General features: G+C 39.1%; 1 protein-coding gene across 2 annotated transcripts in view; it reads right to left on the bottom strand.

Moving 5' to 3' along the window:
* Positions 1 to 18,806, bottom strand: part of TOX3 (TOX high mobility group box family member 3) — a 107,246-nt gene that overhangs the window by 33,174 nt on the left and 55,266 nt on the right. The window lies entirely within an intron of this gene.

Here is an 18,806-nt window from a genome sequence, read left to right on the forward strand (position 1 = left end):
ATCAGAGCTGTTGAAAACAGTGGTATTTAATCTCTCAATGTAACATTAAGTGCAAAGAGGTTTAAAAAATAAGCGGGATCCTATGAACACAGCAATTTTTATTTAATTCCCTAACACAATAGCCCATTCAGGCCATCACAAATAAGACTGTATCAGCATTTCAGACATAAGCTCTTTCCTTCTAGAGACCTGTTATCAAAATGTAAAACTTGGATTTTGGCAGAAACGTATTTTCAGGTTCAGATGGTCTAAGTAGGAACGTTTTGTTGCTTTAAACATTCTCTTATCAGTCTGGCAATGTGGAAAGGCTCTGTGAGCATAATTATCCAGAGCTATATTATTTTCATGATTTTTAAATGGTAAAAGAATGCCCTTCTTTTTATAAAGTGTATTATTTCCTTCCTTTCATGCATCAAATAACACATAGGTTTGGTCTCCACAGGGTGAAATGTATATCCATTCTCTATTATAAATAGAGCTAGTAATTATTTAAAGTAAAAGGCACAATTTTCCCAAAGAGATAGGTACACAGATAGATACAAACACACAGATAAATACAGAGAATCAATACAGATACAGACACATAGATATGAAAGACCCACATAATCCTCCTCCCAATAAACCCACAAGCACTTATTTCTGGGGGGCTCTCATCCTCCGACTCTGAACCTGTAGGATTCCTGCACAGAAGCGGACTGACACGCTGCCCTTTCTCATGTCAGGGATCCAAGAACCAAGCAGGATTTATACGGAAGGCTCTAAGGGTTCCAGAACGCTGTTATGGTCTACAGAAGCAAAATCCCACCCTGTAAAATCACACCTAAATACATCCTCACACAATGAGCCCTCAGATTCTTTTGGATAAGTATCTTTATAAGGATTTATGAAAGATGTATTTGTTAGCACTTAAGAAAGCCCTTTATCTAGTTTCTCTGAAGGCATGTGATATCAAAAACACATGGTGATGGCTTCACCAATGTATACTTATCTCCAAACTCATCAAGTTGTATACATGAAATATGTACAGTTTTTTTGTAGGTCCATGATACCTCAATAAAGTGTTTTAAAAATCATTTAAAAAATAAACACGTGAGCAGGAGAGCATGAACACACACACACAGTTTTCCCCCATTTTTTTTTTTACAACGTTAAATATATGCAAGAAAAGGGATAGGTTTCTACCTTGGAATTTTTGATGAATGAATGATTTTAGAATTAAGATCTCGGGCCTCCATTTAGAACGTTCTTTTTGGAGATTTATGAGAACTTGGGCCACGATGTATATTCCACGTACCAATTCCTGACTCAAACCTCCCGAAAGCCTGTATCACAACTTTACTGTTATTTAAATGTAGGTTTTGTTGGGGAATTAGAAATCCATTTAAGGCAAACAGCTCATTATCAGAGAGCATTTTTTTAAAGATTAAACTCACTTATTATCTAATAGCACCTAAAACTACAAAGAAAAATAAAATGGCTATTAAACGAAGGGCCTAAACAATTCAAAAAACAAATTAAGCTTAGAGTGAAATAAGAACTGGGTTAGAAATCCTCTTCTGAACAGTTAGTATGCGAATGTAATTACTGAAGAAACCACAGCTAATCAGCTGTGAATTGTATCCATTAATTAGTATTTGCCCTGGAGAAATGAGAAAATTCAGTAACAACGCTGGCACGGTGGCGTGCTGGTGAGCCACGAGACGGCTCCCATCGTGGTTCCTCAAGCAGGTGGCTCCAGTGGTCCACGTAATTTGAAAAGCTCTCACCTGAAGTACTGAGCTGGAATTACAAAGCACTCCTCGCATATCTTTTGTATCTATAGAAGGCCTTAATTAATGGCTTTTAATTTGGAAACACTCGGCGATCAGGCGGGAACAGCTATAAATCATTTCAAATGGAAGCAAAGGTTCCTATTCTGTTTGGGGTAAAATATCTCCTCTGCACAGATGGATCCAAACGTTGACTTGTTGCAATCATCTTTTTTCTGTGCAGGGGGCTGGGCCCCTGGTTTAGAGAGGAAGGGTCGTCAGGAAAAAAAAAAAAAAAATACAGGATGCCCAGTTAAATTTCATTTTTAAATATACCACTTTTTATTTTAGTATAAGTATGTCCCTTGCAGTATTTGGGATATACTTATAGAAAAAAAATTATTCTTTATTTATGGGGGATTCAAATTTAACTGCATGTTGTATGTTTTTATTTGCTAAATCTGGCCACCCGACTGCCATGGTGGACCTGATCAGGAAGAAAGGGATCCCACGTTTTCCTGGCTTTACCTTATCGAGTAATGCTAGCTTAATTTTATTTATTTTCTTTTAAAACATGACCTCTGAATCTTGTGTTGCTTGTTTCATGTAAGAACAGGTTCAATTCTGAGAGAAAAAGTGATCCTTTGGGGCGGATCTCTAATATAATGACCTCAGAACAGTTAACTTTAACTGAATTGTGTACAATTAAATTTATGTTCTAAGAGACCATGACATGGGTAAACACATTATATTACAAAAACCCTAGGTCCACGAGGGAAGGGGCCTTAACTATGTTCACTGCTGTCTCCCCTAGAAATAAAAACAACGCCTGGCCTGTGAGAAGCCCTCCACTATTTGTTGAAGGAAGGGAGAGAGGGAGAAAGGTCGATCGCATTTTAACTTCAGTGTATCATAATCAACCATCCTAAATGGAGTAATTTTATCCCTCACTTTTTTACAATGATAATGATAATAAGGGTTTACCCAGTGAAGTCCTCTACATAATTTCATTTGACTTTCCAGAGTGGGACCAAATGTAATTTATTTTCCCAAGAACCAGTTAGAGAAATATAATTACTATCCCTATTTTACAGATGAACACACTGAGGCTTTTCGGGGTCAGGCAACTTGCCCAAAATCACAGATACAAGCAATGAAGCCTGACATCCCTCCTGCCGCATAATCTGTATCACTTAGGTTCCAATCGCAGCAAAAAACTTGAATATTTCACTCAGTGATCAATTTCAAAACTTTATTTTTAATGATCTTACTCAAAGCTTGAATTTCCCAGAGAGTATCTCGTTTACTAAGTCTAGTAAAACGTTCCTCAAGAAAAGGGTTCCAAAGTCCAGTAAGTCTGGGAAAGGCTGCGGATCACCGCGCTCTCTTGGATCAATCACAGTGCTTGCTGTAAAGTTAAAGGCTCTGAGAAGTCCTGCAGTTCACTCTTCAGCAAATATTTCTATGCCTACAACATGCAAGACACTGGAGGCAAAATGACGCAAAAGATGGCAAGGTTCCTACTTGGACACACCTGACTCTTCTTTAAGTGGGAGACGGTAAACTTCCCTCCCAGGTTCGCTGTGGAGCGCTTCCTTTTCGTTTCCCTCACGACACCCTGTGGGAACACACTCTGGGAAACCTTGTTCCAAATCCTTTATTGACAGTACTTTCTTACTCTCCCTGGAGCCTTCTTATAAAAGCTGATATCGTAATTTTGCACCATGGTAAAGTTTATGCATTTTGCGAATCAACTAAATGCGAATTTCTAAATTATGAGATTCTAAGTCACCTTAATTTGGCCTATTTCCAAACTTTTTCGATGGTAACTCTCCACTGATGTTCCTTCCAGGATCCCCTACCCAATGATATAAGGTTCTTCTATGCGATTTCAAGAGTCAAAACAAAATATTTCAAATAAATTAAATGAAACTCAGGTGAAACAGAGTTAACCACTCTAAAGAGCATTTAAAAACATTATGAAAGAAACAGGCCAATTCCAACTGTTTTAAAGACTTCATATATATTGGGAAATGGTCACTGTGAGGCAAGGGCATTTATGAGGTGCACTGGTGATGATCGGTCCTTTCCAATTTGATAGGCTCTAATAGGTGTGATCCCCAAAGATACATTCCCAAAAGATATAATTATAAAGCAGAGCTAAAAAAATTACTCTGCATGTCGAACTTCTGTATCTTAATAATTTCACAAAAGAACATCTTCATTGTACTTGGAGGTAGGTTTGCTTTCACTGCTTGATGAGTAATTACAGCTTTGGCAAATACAATTTATGAAGGACATCAATTAAAAAGGAGCATTGCAGGATTTAAAAAAAAATTATTAAAGACCATGGTGTTTGTGGCCTGACGAGCCATGTGAAATGCCAAAGTAAATTAATGGAGATTGTTAAGTCTAGCTCATCCAGCAAAAGGCTTGGAAGACAGTGAAACAGCAGACAATAACCCATCTGTAATCACAAGACGAAGACTTCAGCCTGATGAGTCCACACAACATCATTTTCACTGAAATTATTTTGACACCCATGTGAAGAACTGTATGGGCTTCTAATAAAGCAGCATTAACTACAGGGTATCAAACAGCTAAACGGCACAAATTTAATCCTAAAAAAAAAAAAAAAAGATAATCCTTTGAATTCTCTTTTTCTTTTTTCCCATTAGATTTGTTAGCAGACACCATCCAATTTGATGCCTCAGTAAGGACATCTGTCAAGTTGCTTACACAAATGAACTGTGCCATCGTGGATCAAGTGTGCCAAGCATGGTCACATGATAGAGAAGGCTGCACTGCTAAGTTCACACACTCTCGAAGGCTCTGTTAACTGCCCCGCGGAAAAGAACTTACCAGAGATAATCAAGTTTTAACCATTTTCAGCAGTGGTAATCTGTTTCAAGATAGACAGCCCAAAAGAGTGAACACAAGCCCAATATGGCGAATGACAGTAATACTGATGATAATCAGGGGTAAATCTGGAGTGCTATACCAGGAAACAGAGAATGACTTGGTCAATAAAGTCAGTCTGTACCAAAGGTTAGGGGGTCAACAATAGGCTAGAAACAAAAAACTGCAAACAATGGAGTATGAGGTATAATTAGCAGAAGAACATACATACATATACACACATAATTCTGCTAATTATACAATTATGTATTGAGAGAATTATGCACACACATATATACAATTATACACATACATATATACATATGCACACATACATTAACAGGTTCAAGTACAAAGCAAGATTTTTTTTTTAAGGAAATAAACTTTCAAAAATATTATTTACCTTTGCATACGCTAAAAACTCCTAGATAATTATCTCCTGAGCACCAAACTCATATATTCAATTGCCCACAGCACTTCCCCTTGGTTGTCAATAGGCATCTCAATCATGCGAGCAAAACTGAATTCCTCCTCCTCTCCCCAAACCACTCCACCCGCAGCCTTTCCTCGTCTCCTTTGATGGGGAAGTGACTCAGTTCCGGTGACTCAGGCCAAAAATCATCCTTGAATCCAGTCTTTCTCTCTCCCTTCCCTCATCAAATCATCAAAGGACTCTGTTGGCTCATCTTTCCAATTATATCCAAAGCTGACCGCTTGCCACCCCTCCACAGGATTCAGGCAGGCCCCAGCCGTCCGTTCCCTCCTGCATCCCTGCTGCAGCCTCCTGGCAGGTCCCGCTGGCTCTGCCATGCTCCCACCACAGTCTATTCTCAGCACAGAGCCAAAGGAATCCTTTGAAAATCCAAGGCAGATCACATCGCTCCTCTGCTCAAAACTTTGCAATGGCTGCCCATTCACCCAAGGGAAGAAGCCCAAGTCTGTACAATGGCCCCACTTCTTCTCTGACCTTTGCCAATGTTCTCCCCCACTTGCTTATCCTACCCTAGCCCTGCCGGCCTCCTTGCTGTTGCTTCAAGACCCTGGACACATTCCTGTCTCAGGGCCTTTGCACTGGCTGTTTCCTGTGCCCAGACTGTTGTCCCTCCAAGTGTCCCCATGGCTTACTCACTTCCCTCCTTTTGAGTCTTTTCTCAAATGTCACCTTCTCTCTGACCACTGTATAAAATTTCTTTGCAGCCCTCCTCCACCTCTAGAACTCTACCCTTCTTTCCCTACTCGATTTTTTCCATAACACTTTTCAACATATTTCTTGTCTTTCTCCCCCACTAGATTGTAAACTTAATAAGGATGTGTTATCTGTTGTTTACACTGATGTCCCAGTGCCAGGAAGAGTGTTTGATAAATAGTAGGTGTTCAATAAATCTCAATTGAATGAACAAACAGATGAATTAATTTCTAGATGTGAAATGATGGTATGTAGAATTGTCCTCCAAGCCAAGCAGGGCACAGAATAAGCACTTGAAATTCAAATGAAGAGGAGAAACCAAGCATCTGTCACCACAGGTCCCTCCAAAAACCACGCCTATGGGGAAAAAGTGGTAATAGGAAGAATTATACTTTCTAATAAAATGAATATTTGAAACACTAGAGATACTTAGCTTGAAAAAAATGCTTTATTCTAGCAAATGCACTTACCCTTTTCTAGAAAAGATAAAGAGGCCTAGGTGGGTGGGGTTGGAGTGTTAAGCATGGATGTCTTCAGTGGCCAAAGACAAGCTGCAGTGAAAAAAGAGGCAAAAAGAAAAGAGAAAGCCAACAATCTAACATCACTGGGGCAAGAATTTGAGCATTAAATTTGATAGTTAATTTTCTTCTCATTGAAAGAAATCCTGTTTTTTGAAATTTTTGCTTTGTAGTCTAGGTCAGAGTTTCTCAAAGTGTGGTGCTAGGGACCACGGAATAAGCAGATGTCTGGTAATGGTGCCGATGACCTGATACCCCACCGTGGATTTACTATATCAGAACCTCTAGGCAGCAGGAAACTAAAAATCTGTATTTTTTTTTACCGGCTTCTCAGGAACTCTAAAATACACTCATATTTGAAAATGATGAGCCTGATTAATCTTAGGCTAATGGGTAGAAATTTCTTTTTTTTTTTTTTTTAATCCTTATAAAAGACTTCTACAGACAAGTTTATTGACCTAAATGGAACATTTTAGAAAAACATTTTCTAAATATTTACTGTAATGTATATTTAAATTTCCAAATGATAGTTAACCCAGGATCTTACAACTAAGCCTAGAATTTTGTTACCAAATGTAATAAAAAGCTTTTAAAACCCTTTAACAATCAATGGTATAAGTTTCACATTCTCCTGAATATATAAATTTGGTATACTTCACTTCTACTGATAACGTTTGTATTGTTTCTAAGAGACCTTAACTTTTAATTTTCTGGAACATATTATCGTTTTTAAAAAAACCTTTCCATATATCGGATGCTGATCTTCCCGAAATGCTGATATAGCACAGGCTGTAGTGTTTACAGTAATAAAGGCTTCGTTCAATTATTTACAATCTCTTATTACATTTCTTGCTTAGAGGAAAAAGTAATCACTTGTGAGGTGACCTCTCTCCCCTCCCCTCATGACCAGGAGGAAGGACAGAAACATCCTAACTTGGACCAAGTAGGAAATGCAAGTTCCACTGTTAGATTTTTCACCACGTTCTGTGGACCCACACAAGAAACAACAATGCCTAAACATATGGACTCTACCCAAACAGGGAGGCCTTTGGATTTTCATGATCTGGACACATTTGAGTCTGTGAATTGCATAGCCATCTGGACTAGTTAGAAGTAGCAAGAAAAAAAAAAAAAAGAAAAGAAAGTCCCAACAACTTCTGAAACCCAACTGCACTTGTTTAATATCAGAAAAACAAATACAAGTAGAGGAGAGGGTACTAAGCTTCTCAAATCAAGTTTTCTTTTTAGCAAAAATGGACCAATCCTTGGGACTGGCCCAGCAACCGAGCAACACCAACGTTCAGAAAATAGGAAAAGGCCTGATTTTCCTTAAATACACACCAACAGGGGCCAAATATGCTGTGGAGTGACAGTGCCTTTTGTGTAATTATAGTTCATCTCACTTCCTCCCGAAAGCCTTACCAACACTTCAGTGAGTACCTATTAGATGCGAATTAAAAGGATATGGTTGGGGCTATATCTACCTTTCTGAAGACGTCAAGAAGTAGAAGTAGAAGGCATGATTGTTGGTTTTAAGGGATGACAATTCAGTTAGGGTGATAGGACAAAAATAGTTAACAACCGAAGGGCCAGGTCAGTGAGTGACACTGACAAATGGTCTGCAAGTTTAGGAGACGGAATCAAAAGGGAATGGCCTTTCCGAGGAACACGTCTTGAACCAAGGAAGAAGGCAGAAGGAGGGGGTGTCCCAGGCAGAGAGGATGGGGTGAGCGAAGCTGCAGAGCTCAGCGTGTACTGGCTTCTTTCCAGGAACAAACAGAGACCTACCTGGCTGCAGGGGAGGGGCAGGTATGGAGGGAAGGTGAGGTCAGCTGGGAGAGATGGTCGGCAGCCAGGCTCTGGAGGGCCCTGAAGGCCCCTGAAGGCCAGTCTAAGTATGTTGAAATGCACTGAATAGGAAGGTCCGGGAAGGATTTTGTTGGAGGGAAGAGGTAGCGAGAGAGATGTAAAGCCCGCCCCTGAGCACATAGCTAGCGGGAGGTATGCAAGATTGGTATCAGGAAAGACAGAAGCTGGGAGACCAGTTAACACGGCAAGCCTGGCGCAAAGTTGCAGATGCCAAGACTGGGCGGAGGCAATAGGAGCAAGAATGAAACACAGACAGCACTTCGAGATCACGAGTCAGACTAAGTGGCTTTGTGCTCCAATCCCGCCGAGCTAGTTACGGGATGGTAGGCAAGTTACCGAACTCATCTTAAGGACAAGTTCAAACCCCAGCTGGGCTACTTGCTAGCCATGTAATTGTGCACAAGCTACTTAGCCTCTGTGGCCTTCAGTTTTTCCATCTCTAATGCTGGGATAAGAATACCATTTGCCTCATCCTGGGGGTTTTGAGAACTAAATGGGTTAAAGCACAAAAAGCCACCTTTTCTATCTGTACTCATGGCTAAGGTGACATTTCAAAGAGTCTTGCAGAAACCAAAACAGACCAAGCATAGCTGTTTTACAAACTGCTGTGGCTTATGTGACAGCACAGGAGGGTGTTACTACCTAAAGAACTCCAGTGGCTTCACAGTGGCCATGGGCTACAAGTTCCCACAGGCTGCTGGTTCCTTCTCCAAACTCCCGCCTAAGAGAGTCACTCTCGCCCGCTCAGCTCCAGGCGCTCTGCCCAGGCTGTTGCTCACTCCCTTCTCCAGGCCAGCACCCTGCTGCCCTTCCTGCCTGGACTGCCCTCCCCTCTGTCATTATTTTATGTAGGTTTCTGCTTAATGCCCCTCCCCAGGTCAGTTTAGCTACAATGGCATATACACCCCATCCTCGGTCTTTTGTCTATTCCCTTGCTTTATGTCCCTTCACAGGACTTGTCACTGCCTGACTTCTCCCCATTTAGTTGTCTGTCTCTCATCTTACTAGAACGCAGTCCGTGGTGACAAGGAATTCGTCTGGTTCAATGTGGTTTCCTCTGGTCCCAGTGTAAGTATGGCTGCCCGCAGTAAGCATGTATCAGTATTACCAGTGGAATGCACGAGTGAATGAATGAGCCAGAAAGATCCAAGTTCAAATCCCAGCTTTACCACTTACATGCTGGGTATCATCAGGTATGTTGCTTCATGTTACCTCTCTGAGCTTCTGTTTCCTCATTTCTAAGGAGGAAAGGATAGAACTTTGTGGGACTGCGCTATGTAAGGAGAAGTAACATAAGGCAAAGCCCCCAGCAAAGGGTCTTATATGGAAGAGGCACGAGATTTAAAAAAAAAAAAAAAAAAAAAAAGTTAAGAGTGAGGAGCCTGGAAAGGTAGGAATTTGGTAATGTGGGAAAAATAAATGGATCATTGACACATTTCATGCAATATTTATTAAGTGCCTACAATATAAAAGACCGTAGGTATTGGGTAAAAAATATGTGAATAAGACTCAGTTTCTACCCGAGAAGAGCTCTAATGGAAAAGATAAGTAGGACGCCACATGACAGGTGCTGCACTAGAGATATAAGCAAAGCACTCCCCCTGGAAAGTCAGCAGAAGTTTTCAAATAAGAGGAGCCATTTAAATGGGGGTCTTGAAGGATGTGTAGGAACTTGCCTATGAGACAAGAGCACTCAGGTAGAGAAAACTACTTGTCATAAAGTTGGCCTGGCAGACAAAGAAACGGGGATGCGTGCATTCTTGGCAGAGAGGACAGAGGGAGAGTAGATATGGGAACCAGTAAGTACAGACTGCTCTTTGGAGAGGTTTAGCTCAGACATGCTGTATGGATAAAAGGACACTTGCAGATGTTTGCAAGTAGAGGAAAGACTAAAGACAGAGGAGAAGGAATATCAGCCGACAATCAGCAGAAGAAAAGATTCAGAGTATAACTTCCAGAAGGTAAGAATAATGTTTTCTCTGTGTGTCTTCCATTGTATTTGGCAAACTGTGGGCATCTTTTATATAATGATAGCAACTTGTAAATTAGACGTGCTTGGTCTGTTTTGGTTTCTTGAAAAGTACTGAAATGGGAGCTAAGAGTAGCCATTAATCTGCATAGAAAAAGTGGCTACTTTCTTTGATGTCACTGTAAGAACCTGTCCCCAAAAGATCTGACATTCACATGCAAATTTCTGTTACTGGTAGTACATCACTTGGGTTTAGAAAGGGCTGTGTCTCGTAATAAATTCTAATATCCCTGGGAGGAAGAAAAACTTAGTTCTCATCTGTCATGGGCACTTTAGTGTGGATTCGTTTATAATAAGTAGATCCACTGATGCACACAGTAGGTATCATCTACAAGGATGCTCAGGAAACAACACCTTGGAATGCGGAGAAAAGGAAGGGAACCCTTCTGCACTGTTGGTGGGAATGTAAGTTGGTGCAGCCACTATGGAAAACAGTATGGAGATTCCTCAAAAAATTAAAAATAGAACTACCCTAAGATCCAGTAATTCCACTCCCGGATATTTATCTGAAGAAAACAAAAACACTAATTTGAAAAAATATATGCACCCTGATGTTCACTGCAGCATTATTCACAATAGCCAAGATATGGAAACAAGCTAAGTGTCCATCAATAGATGAATGGATAAAGAAGATGCGTATGTAGTAGTATACAATGGAATACTACTCAGCCATAAAAAAGAAAGAAATCTTGCCTTTTGCGACAACATGGATGGACCTAGAGGGTACTGTGATAAGTGCAGTAAGTCAAACAGGGGAAGACAAATACCATATGATTTCATTTATATGTGAATCTAAAAAACAAACAACAAAAAAGAACAAACATAACAAAACAGAAACAGACTCACAGATACAGAGAACAGATGGCTGCTAGAGGGGAGGTGGTGGGGGGAGGATAGAAATAGGTTTCTGAGAGTAAAAGGTACAAACTTCCAGTTGCAAAACAAAGTAAATGAGTCACAGGTATGAAATGTACAGTGTGGGGAATATAGTCAATAACTATGTAGCATCTTTGTATGGTGACATATTGTAGTGATCATTTTGAAATGCATAGAAATGTCGAATCACTATGCTGTGTAACAGGAACTAACATAGTGTTGTAGGTCAATTATACTTCAAAAACAAACAAATTCATAGAGAAAGAGATCAGATTTGTGGTTACGGGGGGTGGGGAGAGGGAGAAGGAATTGAATAAAGGTGGTCAAAAGGTACAAAATTCCAGTATAAGATAAATAAGTACTAGGGATGTAGCATACAACATGATAAATATAATTAACACTGCTGCATGTTATATATGAAACTCGTTAAGAGAATAAATCTTAAGAGTTCTCATCGCTTGGAAAAAAATTGTTTTCTATTTCTTTAATTTTGTATCTGAATGAGATGATAAATGTTCCCGAAACTTATTGTGATAATCATTTCATAATGTAAGTCAAATCATTATACTGCACACCTTAAACTTATACCGTGCTGTATGTCAATTATATCTCAATAAAACTGAAAGAAAAAAAAAGAAAACACCACCTTGGAAAAGCCTTCCTTGGCACCACGTTGCCCACCCCTGGCTACACTGGATTCTCTTCTTCCAAGCTCTGAGGCAACCTGTACATCACTCTACACTGTGCTAAAATGATCCATTTTCATGTCTCCCTCGAGGGCAGAGGCTGTATGTGACCCACTGGCCATTGCAGCACCATGGCCTGGCCCACAGGAAATACTCAACTGTTACGGCCTCAGTATCAACTCAGGGGTCCTTGCAATTGGCAGCTTCGGTGTGTAGCTAAGCCACTTATTTTTTTGGGCACATGACTCAGTCCACTTCAAATTCAGGTGAACCACTGTGAGGGTTTGCTAAAGCACTGCCAAGTCTTAAAACAAAATAGAAATGGAAAGTCATCTAAGATAAAATCTGAGTTATTTTCCTTGTACTGCCAGACTTTGTAGTTCATGCTGCAATCAAAAGACTAAGGACCTCAGAGACTTTCCACTGAAAGCAAACTTTCAGGTCTCTAATGACATGACATATTTATACTGAATACCTTCAATCAGTCTCCTGGGCCTTGCTTCTCACACAACCCTATGAAATTTCAAATGTAAAAACGGAACCACACATTAAGCAAAATGTTCCTCAGTATTTTTAAATGAAAACATTTCAACTAATTACAGCATTTCTCTAGTTCAGTAACCAAACTCTACCAACCAAAGGTAAAACAACGTATTCTCTAATTTCAATCAATCCCTCTAATTATGAGTTAGTATGAATTCCGTCAAAACATCAATGATTTTCTACATTGTCTTCCACTCTTTGATCGCTAAAGTATAAAATTTAATGCTCCTAAACTGTGTCATGTCATGTTTGGGTGCCTAAAACAAATATGCTCACATAGAGATGCAGATAAAGCTATAGATATACAGATACAAATACACAGGTATACAGATCAGTGGTTCCCAACCAGGGACAATTTTGCCCCCCAGGGGATATTTGATCCTGACTGGAGAGAGTTTTTATTGTCATGACCAGAGAGGTTCTGGCATTTAGTGGGTAAAAGCCAGGGATGTTGCTAAACATCCTGCAATGCACTGAGCAGCTCCCGCCTCAAAAAATTATCCCATCCAAAATGCTAATAGTGCCAAGACTGAGAAATCCTGATATAGATCAATTCATACATTAAGCATAAACAAAAGCTATTTAAAGTATTTTAAAATACATATTACAGGATTATTGCTTCTACACTATCCAAACACAATCAGTGTTCTTTCTTCAAGTGGGCATTATGCTGATTTTGGATATATCTACTTATAAGATTATTGACTGCAATTAAGGATTATCTTAAATGTGTTTCAAATATGTATCAACTAGTTGGTTGTCAGCTCCGAAGCTTTCCATTTATATAAATACTCGGTTGCATGTTTTTTCCCTGTTTTGAATAAGTCAAGAAGTAGAAATAGTTTAAGACGTTATTCTAAGGCTAACATTTTAAAAAGAGCAATAAACCTATAAATTCTTCCCGAAGAATGATAAGTGACTTAATGTGTTTATTTTCCAGTCTCAGTCATATTTGTTACACCAAATACTGGAAGCCCACTTAACTCAAAAATCATCAATGAGAAGAGTTGGCCAGCACATATAATACATAATCATTTAAATCAAACAGGATTACATATGATGTCTATTAATTCACATCTATCATTTCCAAAAGCTTAAGAACAAGTCTCAGATACTTGATAAGAAATTGTAAGAGTGTACGAGAACCCTGGTTCTGTTCTGGCTACGGAAACATGTCAAGGCTAGTGTTTTACAGTGTAGGGCTGGGAGTTTTTGCTCACACTGCAAGAATATCTTGATTACATACATTTTTCTGTGATTTTATGATTGCTTGAATTCTGCAGGGACAACTTTTTACCAGATGGGCGATCGTATAGCTTTCATTAGTTCTCTGAATCTTACCAGTTATGTTTGCTTATTTATCTAAAACCTTTTACTAGGAAAGGGCTCACACGAGACTCAATCCCACTTCTGATAAGGTCTCGGGGCAGGAGGGAGGGAAATTACATTCCTCCCAAACAGCTATCCCGAAATCCGTAACTTAAGATTTTATATCTTATATTTATTTTTAAAGGAGGTTCCCCCACCACTTCTAGGCCTATATTTCAACTAGTTTGAGTATGAGGCTAATGGTTTTTTAAACATAATCATAAAATAAAATCCCTTCAAAGTAGGAACTGTTGGCTTTCATCTTGAAGACAAATAATGGAATTCAGTCAAGATGTCAGTGTTAATCTGGTATATAGCTCAAACTTATTTTAGCATTTTACATAAAATAACCATGAATTTAAGTATCCCTAAATAAGGGAAGCATTTTATTCTTGGAATCCCAAACAGTCGTTGTATACCAGTACATTCAAGATTACCTTAACATTTCTTTGCATGAATTTAAAAAGATGTGATTATACAGCAATTTATAAGCAGCGATTCTTAAATCATATATCAAATTTTACTCACTTCAGCAAAATCCAAATTCTATTCCAGAAGAGTGACTCAACTATATGAAGGCAAATTATATCAAGTTGTAAATGCAAAAGTTACCCCAATGGAGGTAAGACATGTAAAAATCTTAAAACAATCACAAAGGGATATTAGCTAGGCTGCATGTTAAACTAAAAACAGTATGTGCATCCTATCTAAAAATGTACTCATTCTCCTGCTAGCCACAGTTAAAATGCAACCTATTAGGGGAGGAAATTTTTGCTCAGAAACTTCTTAAAGAAGACAAACTACTTGGCTTCAAAGTAAAATGTTAGCACCTTATTTACAGTGACTCTTATAAAAATGTACATATTTATCAACCTATACTGACTCCATTTATTCCTAGGAAGAGATTTTTTTTTCTCATTGCTACTAGGAAGAATACATATGGCACAAAGGAAAAATTACTACACATTCTACAGTGCTGGTTAATAACAGAGGTAAAAAGTAAGATCCATCTATAATGCCTATCTATAAATTTCTTTGGCCATGATAAAAATAATGTAGGGTATGAGTTTTTAAAGAACTGCAGCTGTCTTCATATCAAGATTAATATTGAAAATAAACCCTGTATAATAGGGCCCCTGGGATAAGGAACAGATTCCATGAGGGATGTCCATCTGGCACTGGCCACGAGCTGTTCCCTTCACTGTGCTGTCTAAACACTCCATACCCAAAATAAGTGCCCACAGAAAGACCATGCCCTCAAAAACTACACCTACCGCCCAAACTGTTTCACTTTCATCATGTTTTAATGACTTTCATCAGATTATAAAGAGGTGAAGCTGCATATCCTAATGCACAACTAGGGGGGAAAAGGTACATATAAAAGGGAAACTCTCAACATAAAAGATCAGACTTCTACATGGGAAAATAAACCCCCCAGAGATAACAGGAAATGTATTCTATTAAGTCAAAGTTCTTGACCCTTGCACTGACCAGAAAAGAAGGGCTGACAAAACACCAAGTGTTCATCTCATTCTGGCATTGAACAACTATCAACTCCCTGCACGTGCCTTTCGAAAACAAGAGCTACAAGGAAAGCCTCACCTGCTTTCTCTCCACTGTTGGGCAAAAGTTTTTAAAGTTGCTTCCCCTACTAGTCAGGGCAGTTTTTAACACAAGGAAAGTAACTTGACCAAAGAGACAAGATTTAATTTCTAATGGCAGAACCTGAAGTGGATGCTGTAGATGGCCATCTGGAACTGTATCAAGTGTTGATTTGGGACAGATATTAACCAGGGAATGCTCACCCTGGTCTTGAGAAATCCGAATGATGGAAGGTCCAGATAACAACATGGAGTTTTACAAAGTAGCAGTTGTACTGAAGTAGAAAACATATCTTTGACAATAAGCAAAACGTCACATATTTTAAATGATGCCTAAAAGTCATCAAACCTTAGGAACTCCAACAGTTCATAACTCCATTAGCTAAACAAGGTCTTCCCAAGAATGACACTGCGTCAAATATAAACATTCTAGAAAGGCTGTGTGTCGTGGATTTTATTTTAAACAATTCTAAAGTGGTTTTAATGTCGTAGGAAAATGGTCATGGTTTAATAGAAAACCATGATTCAAAACCATATACAGTGTGAAATCATTTTTTCTTTTTTTTATGCTTTCTAAAGTTAGCACCTACTAGTTCTGTAATCAGAAAAACTAAATATTTTCAGTGGAACTGCTCCCAAGAAGGATTTCTTTAATCTCTATCAGCACAAAGCACATAATAAATAAAAATATTGAAAAAAAGAAACAGCAATAATCAATTTTTACTGTTCATTCATTTACTCATTCTTGCAACAAATATATTCTGATAACATCTATGTGCCAGGGAGTTTGCTTAAATACTGAGAATACGACATGAGCCAAAAAAGATGGTCCCTGACTCCATGGAACATATAGTCCAGAGAAGAGAGATAAGATAGCAATTAAATGATTATAGAAATATTTGGTGAGACTTCACCTGGGAAGCATGCCTTGAAGAAGGACAGAGAGTACAGAATGGATTAGAATAGATGCTGGTAGACCAGAAGGAAGATATTGCAACAGACGAGATGAGAGGTGATAGTAGCATTAACTAAGGTGGGAATGGTGGGGGTAGGGAAGTGAAGATGGGGAAAGTTGAGGAGTGGATGGAATCCAGTGATTTCCCCGGGACTCCATAATGAGTTGAGAGGGGTGAGGGAGAAGGGGCTGCTATCAAGGAAGATGGCTAGGTTTGGGGCTCGTGTAACTGGAGGGTGGCAGTGCCATTCATCCAAACAGAGGAAGCGGAACAGAATCAGACTTTGGGTTGGGGGAGGGGCTGAATCATGGGTGCATTTTAAATGTGTTGAGATTGAGGGACCAAGAAACATCTGTAGTTTTATAATAGGCAAGAACAAGCGACTCCATATTAGATCTGTTCTACTGCCTGGGCTTAGTCATGCTGGCTCTGCACCTTTTGTAAAAAAAAAAAAGTGTTGCCTACAGCCTGCAATATACAGGGTAGCCTAGTCTCAGGGCTCTGACATTTAAGAGTCCATTCATATAGAGATAAAAAGTCGCAGAACAGAGAATAGCATTTGTTCTGTTGGAGGTTTACAGGAACATGTGACCTGACCTGTACGGACAGCTACAAGAACAAAGGATTCCGAAACCAAGAAGTCTGCAACAACAAATCACACCTCTCCCTCACCTTGCCTTGAAAAGTGCTTTGCTGAAACCCTTAGAGGAGTTCAAGGTTTTATGGGCACAAGCCACCCATCTCCTTGCATGGCCCTGCATTAAACCCTTACCTGCTCTAAACTCCGATGTTTAGGTATTGTTTGGCCTCACTGTGCATTGGGCACACGAACTTGTGTTTGGTAACAACTGGGACTGAGGGACCAAGAAACATCTGTAGTTTATGGGAAAGGTCTGGAATAGAGACAATTTTTTTGTGAGAATCTTTGTAAGACTCATGGGTGCAGATGTTCAGTGAAGCCATGAACATGAATGGCACTGGGAAGAGAAGAGGCCTAGAACAGAACCTTGAGCAACTCCAATATTTAAAGTCCAGGATGTTGACTCAGCAAAGGAGCCTGTGAAAGCATGGCGAGGGTTGTAGAAGTGCGGCCTAGAGAGAGTGGCATTCCCAACGTCAAGAGAAACTACAGTAAGAAGAGAGGAATTGGCCCTGTTAAATACTGCGAAAACTTAAAGTACGATGAAGTATTTCAACGTCTGTTGGATTTAGTGACACCAAGACACTTTGCTGTTCACAAAAGGCACTCAGCAGAAAGATAAGGGAGGGGTAGTACCAGCTGCCCTCAGGGAGTTGTGAAGACAATATAGACACACAGGCAATGACATGGAACCACGTCCAAAAGAAACTCTAATACTCAACTCCAGTTTTGGTGGGAGAAGAGAAAAGTGGAGAAGCGAGAGGGAAGGTTGTGGCTACAGAAGATTTTACTTATATAAAGAAAATATGATGAAACTTATTTAATGTTTTAAATCAATGTTGTAATAAATAAACGAACAAACAAAGTAAGTAAATAAATGTGATGAATGCCTATCCTGCAATCTTGATTTATTTTGGGAGAAAAAATAATAAGCATTATGCTCTTAGCATATAAATTATCCCTCAATAGATAAACAGAGTCCAAAAACATCTTTAAAGGAAAAACCCTTACAACAAAGGGACAAAACAGATTTTCTTATAATAAAGCAGAAGATGCATTTTCTGGGATTAGTGAAAAAGCCTTGTTTGCCAATGAGCTGGAAGAGCTGTATGGCCCAGGAACTGTTGGTTTTGGGCCATGATAAGCACACGGCAGTGCCATGCTTACCCCTCTACCTCACATCCCTCCCCACCGGAGCAGCTGAGTCATAGATGAAAGAAAAGGAAAAAGGAAGACATCCGCTTCATCACGAGTGGTGGCAAAAGGGAGAAAAATGAGCTTTCCCAATACCCTTTCACAGCTAGGAAATGTCATATGTTAAAAGGTATTGTAGATTGATTTCACCACAGTACTTAATTCTAAAATAGGGGTAGCTCAAAATTAAACATACATGTAATGGAGCAAGAAATACTTCTCCTCTCCAATTTTATTCACCCACACTCTTTAAATATGAGGAATTATCCAGATGTGTTCAGAAGGAAATGACATCTAGAAGACACAGGGTTAAAAGGATTGCTTCTATCTCTAGGACAACAAATTTGGAAGCCTGAAACTGCCACTGTCACATTATCTCCTCAATATTGTTTTAAAAACAAGAGAATCAGACTAGATTTTGTAGTTAAAGTTAATGCATGAAATATTAACTGGAAATTGGAGGAAATTTCTAATAAATTTGAAACCACTTCTTACAAAGCAATTTGGTTGTGATAAATGTTGATGTTGGGGCCCATTACAACTCACAGTTTGTCTATGAAGCCATCAATATGAATTCTTACAAGTCTGTAATTTTTGGAATCAAAAATTTAGTGACTAATAGAGAAAAGTAAAATTTCCCCCAGATTCTGATATGTATAAAGAGTGGAATTCAGAAATAATGCCATTTGCAGCA

The sequence above is a fragment of the Balaenoptera musculus genome, chromosome 19, assembly GCF_009873245.2.
Source record: "Balaenoptera musculus isolate JJ_BM4_2016_0621 chromosome 19, mBalMus1.pri.v3, whole genome shotgun sequence".
In the NCBI taxonomy this organism is placed as follows: Eukaryota; Metazoa; Chordata; class Mammalia; order Artiodactyla; family Balaenopteridae; genus Balaenoptera; species Balaenoptera musculus.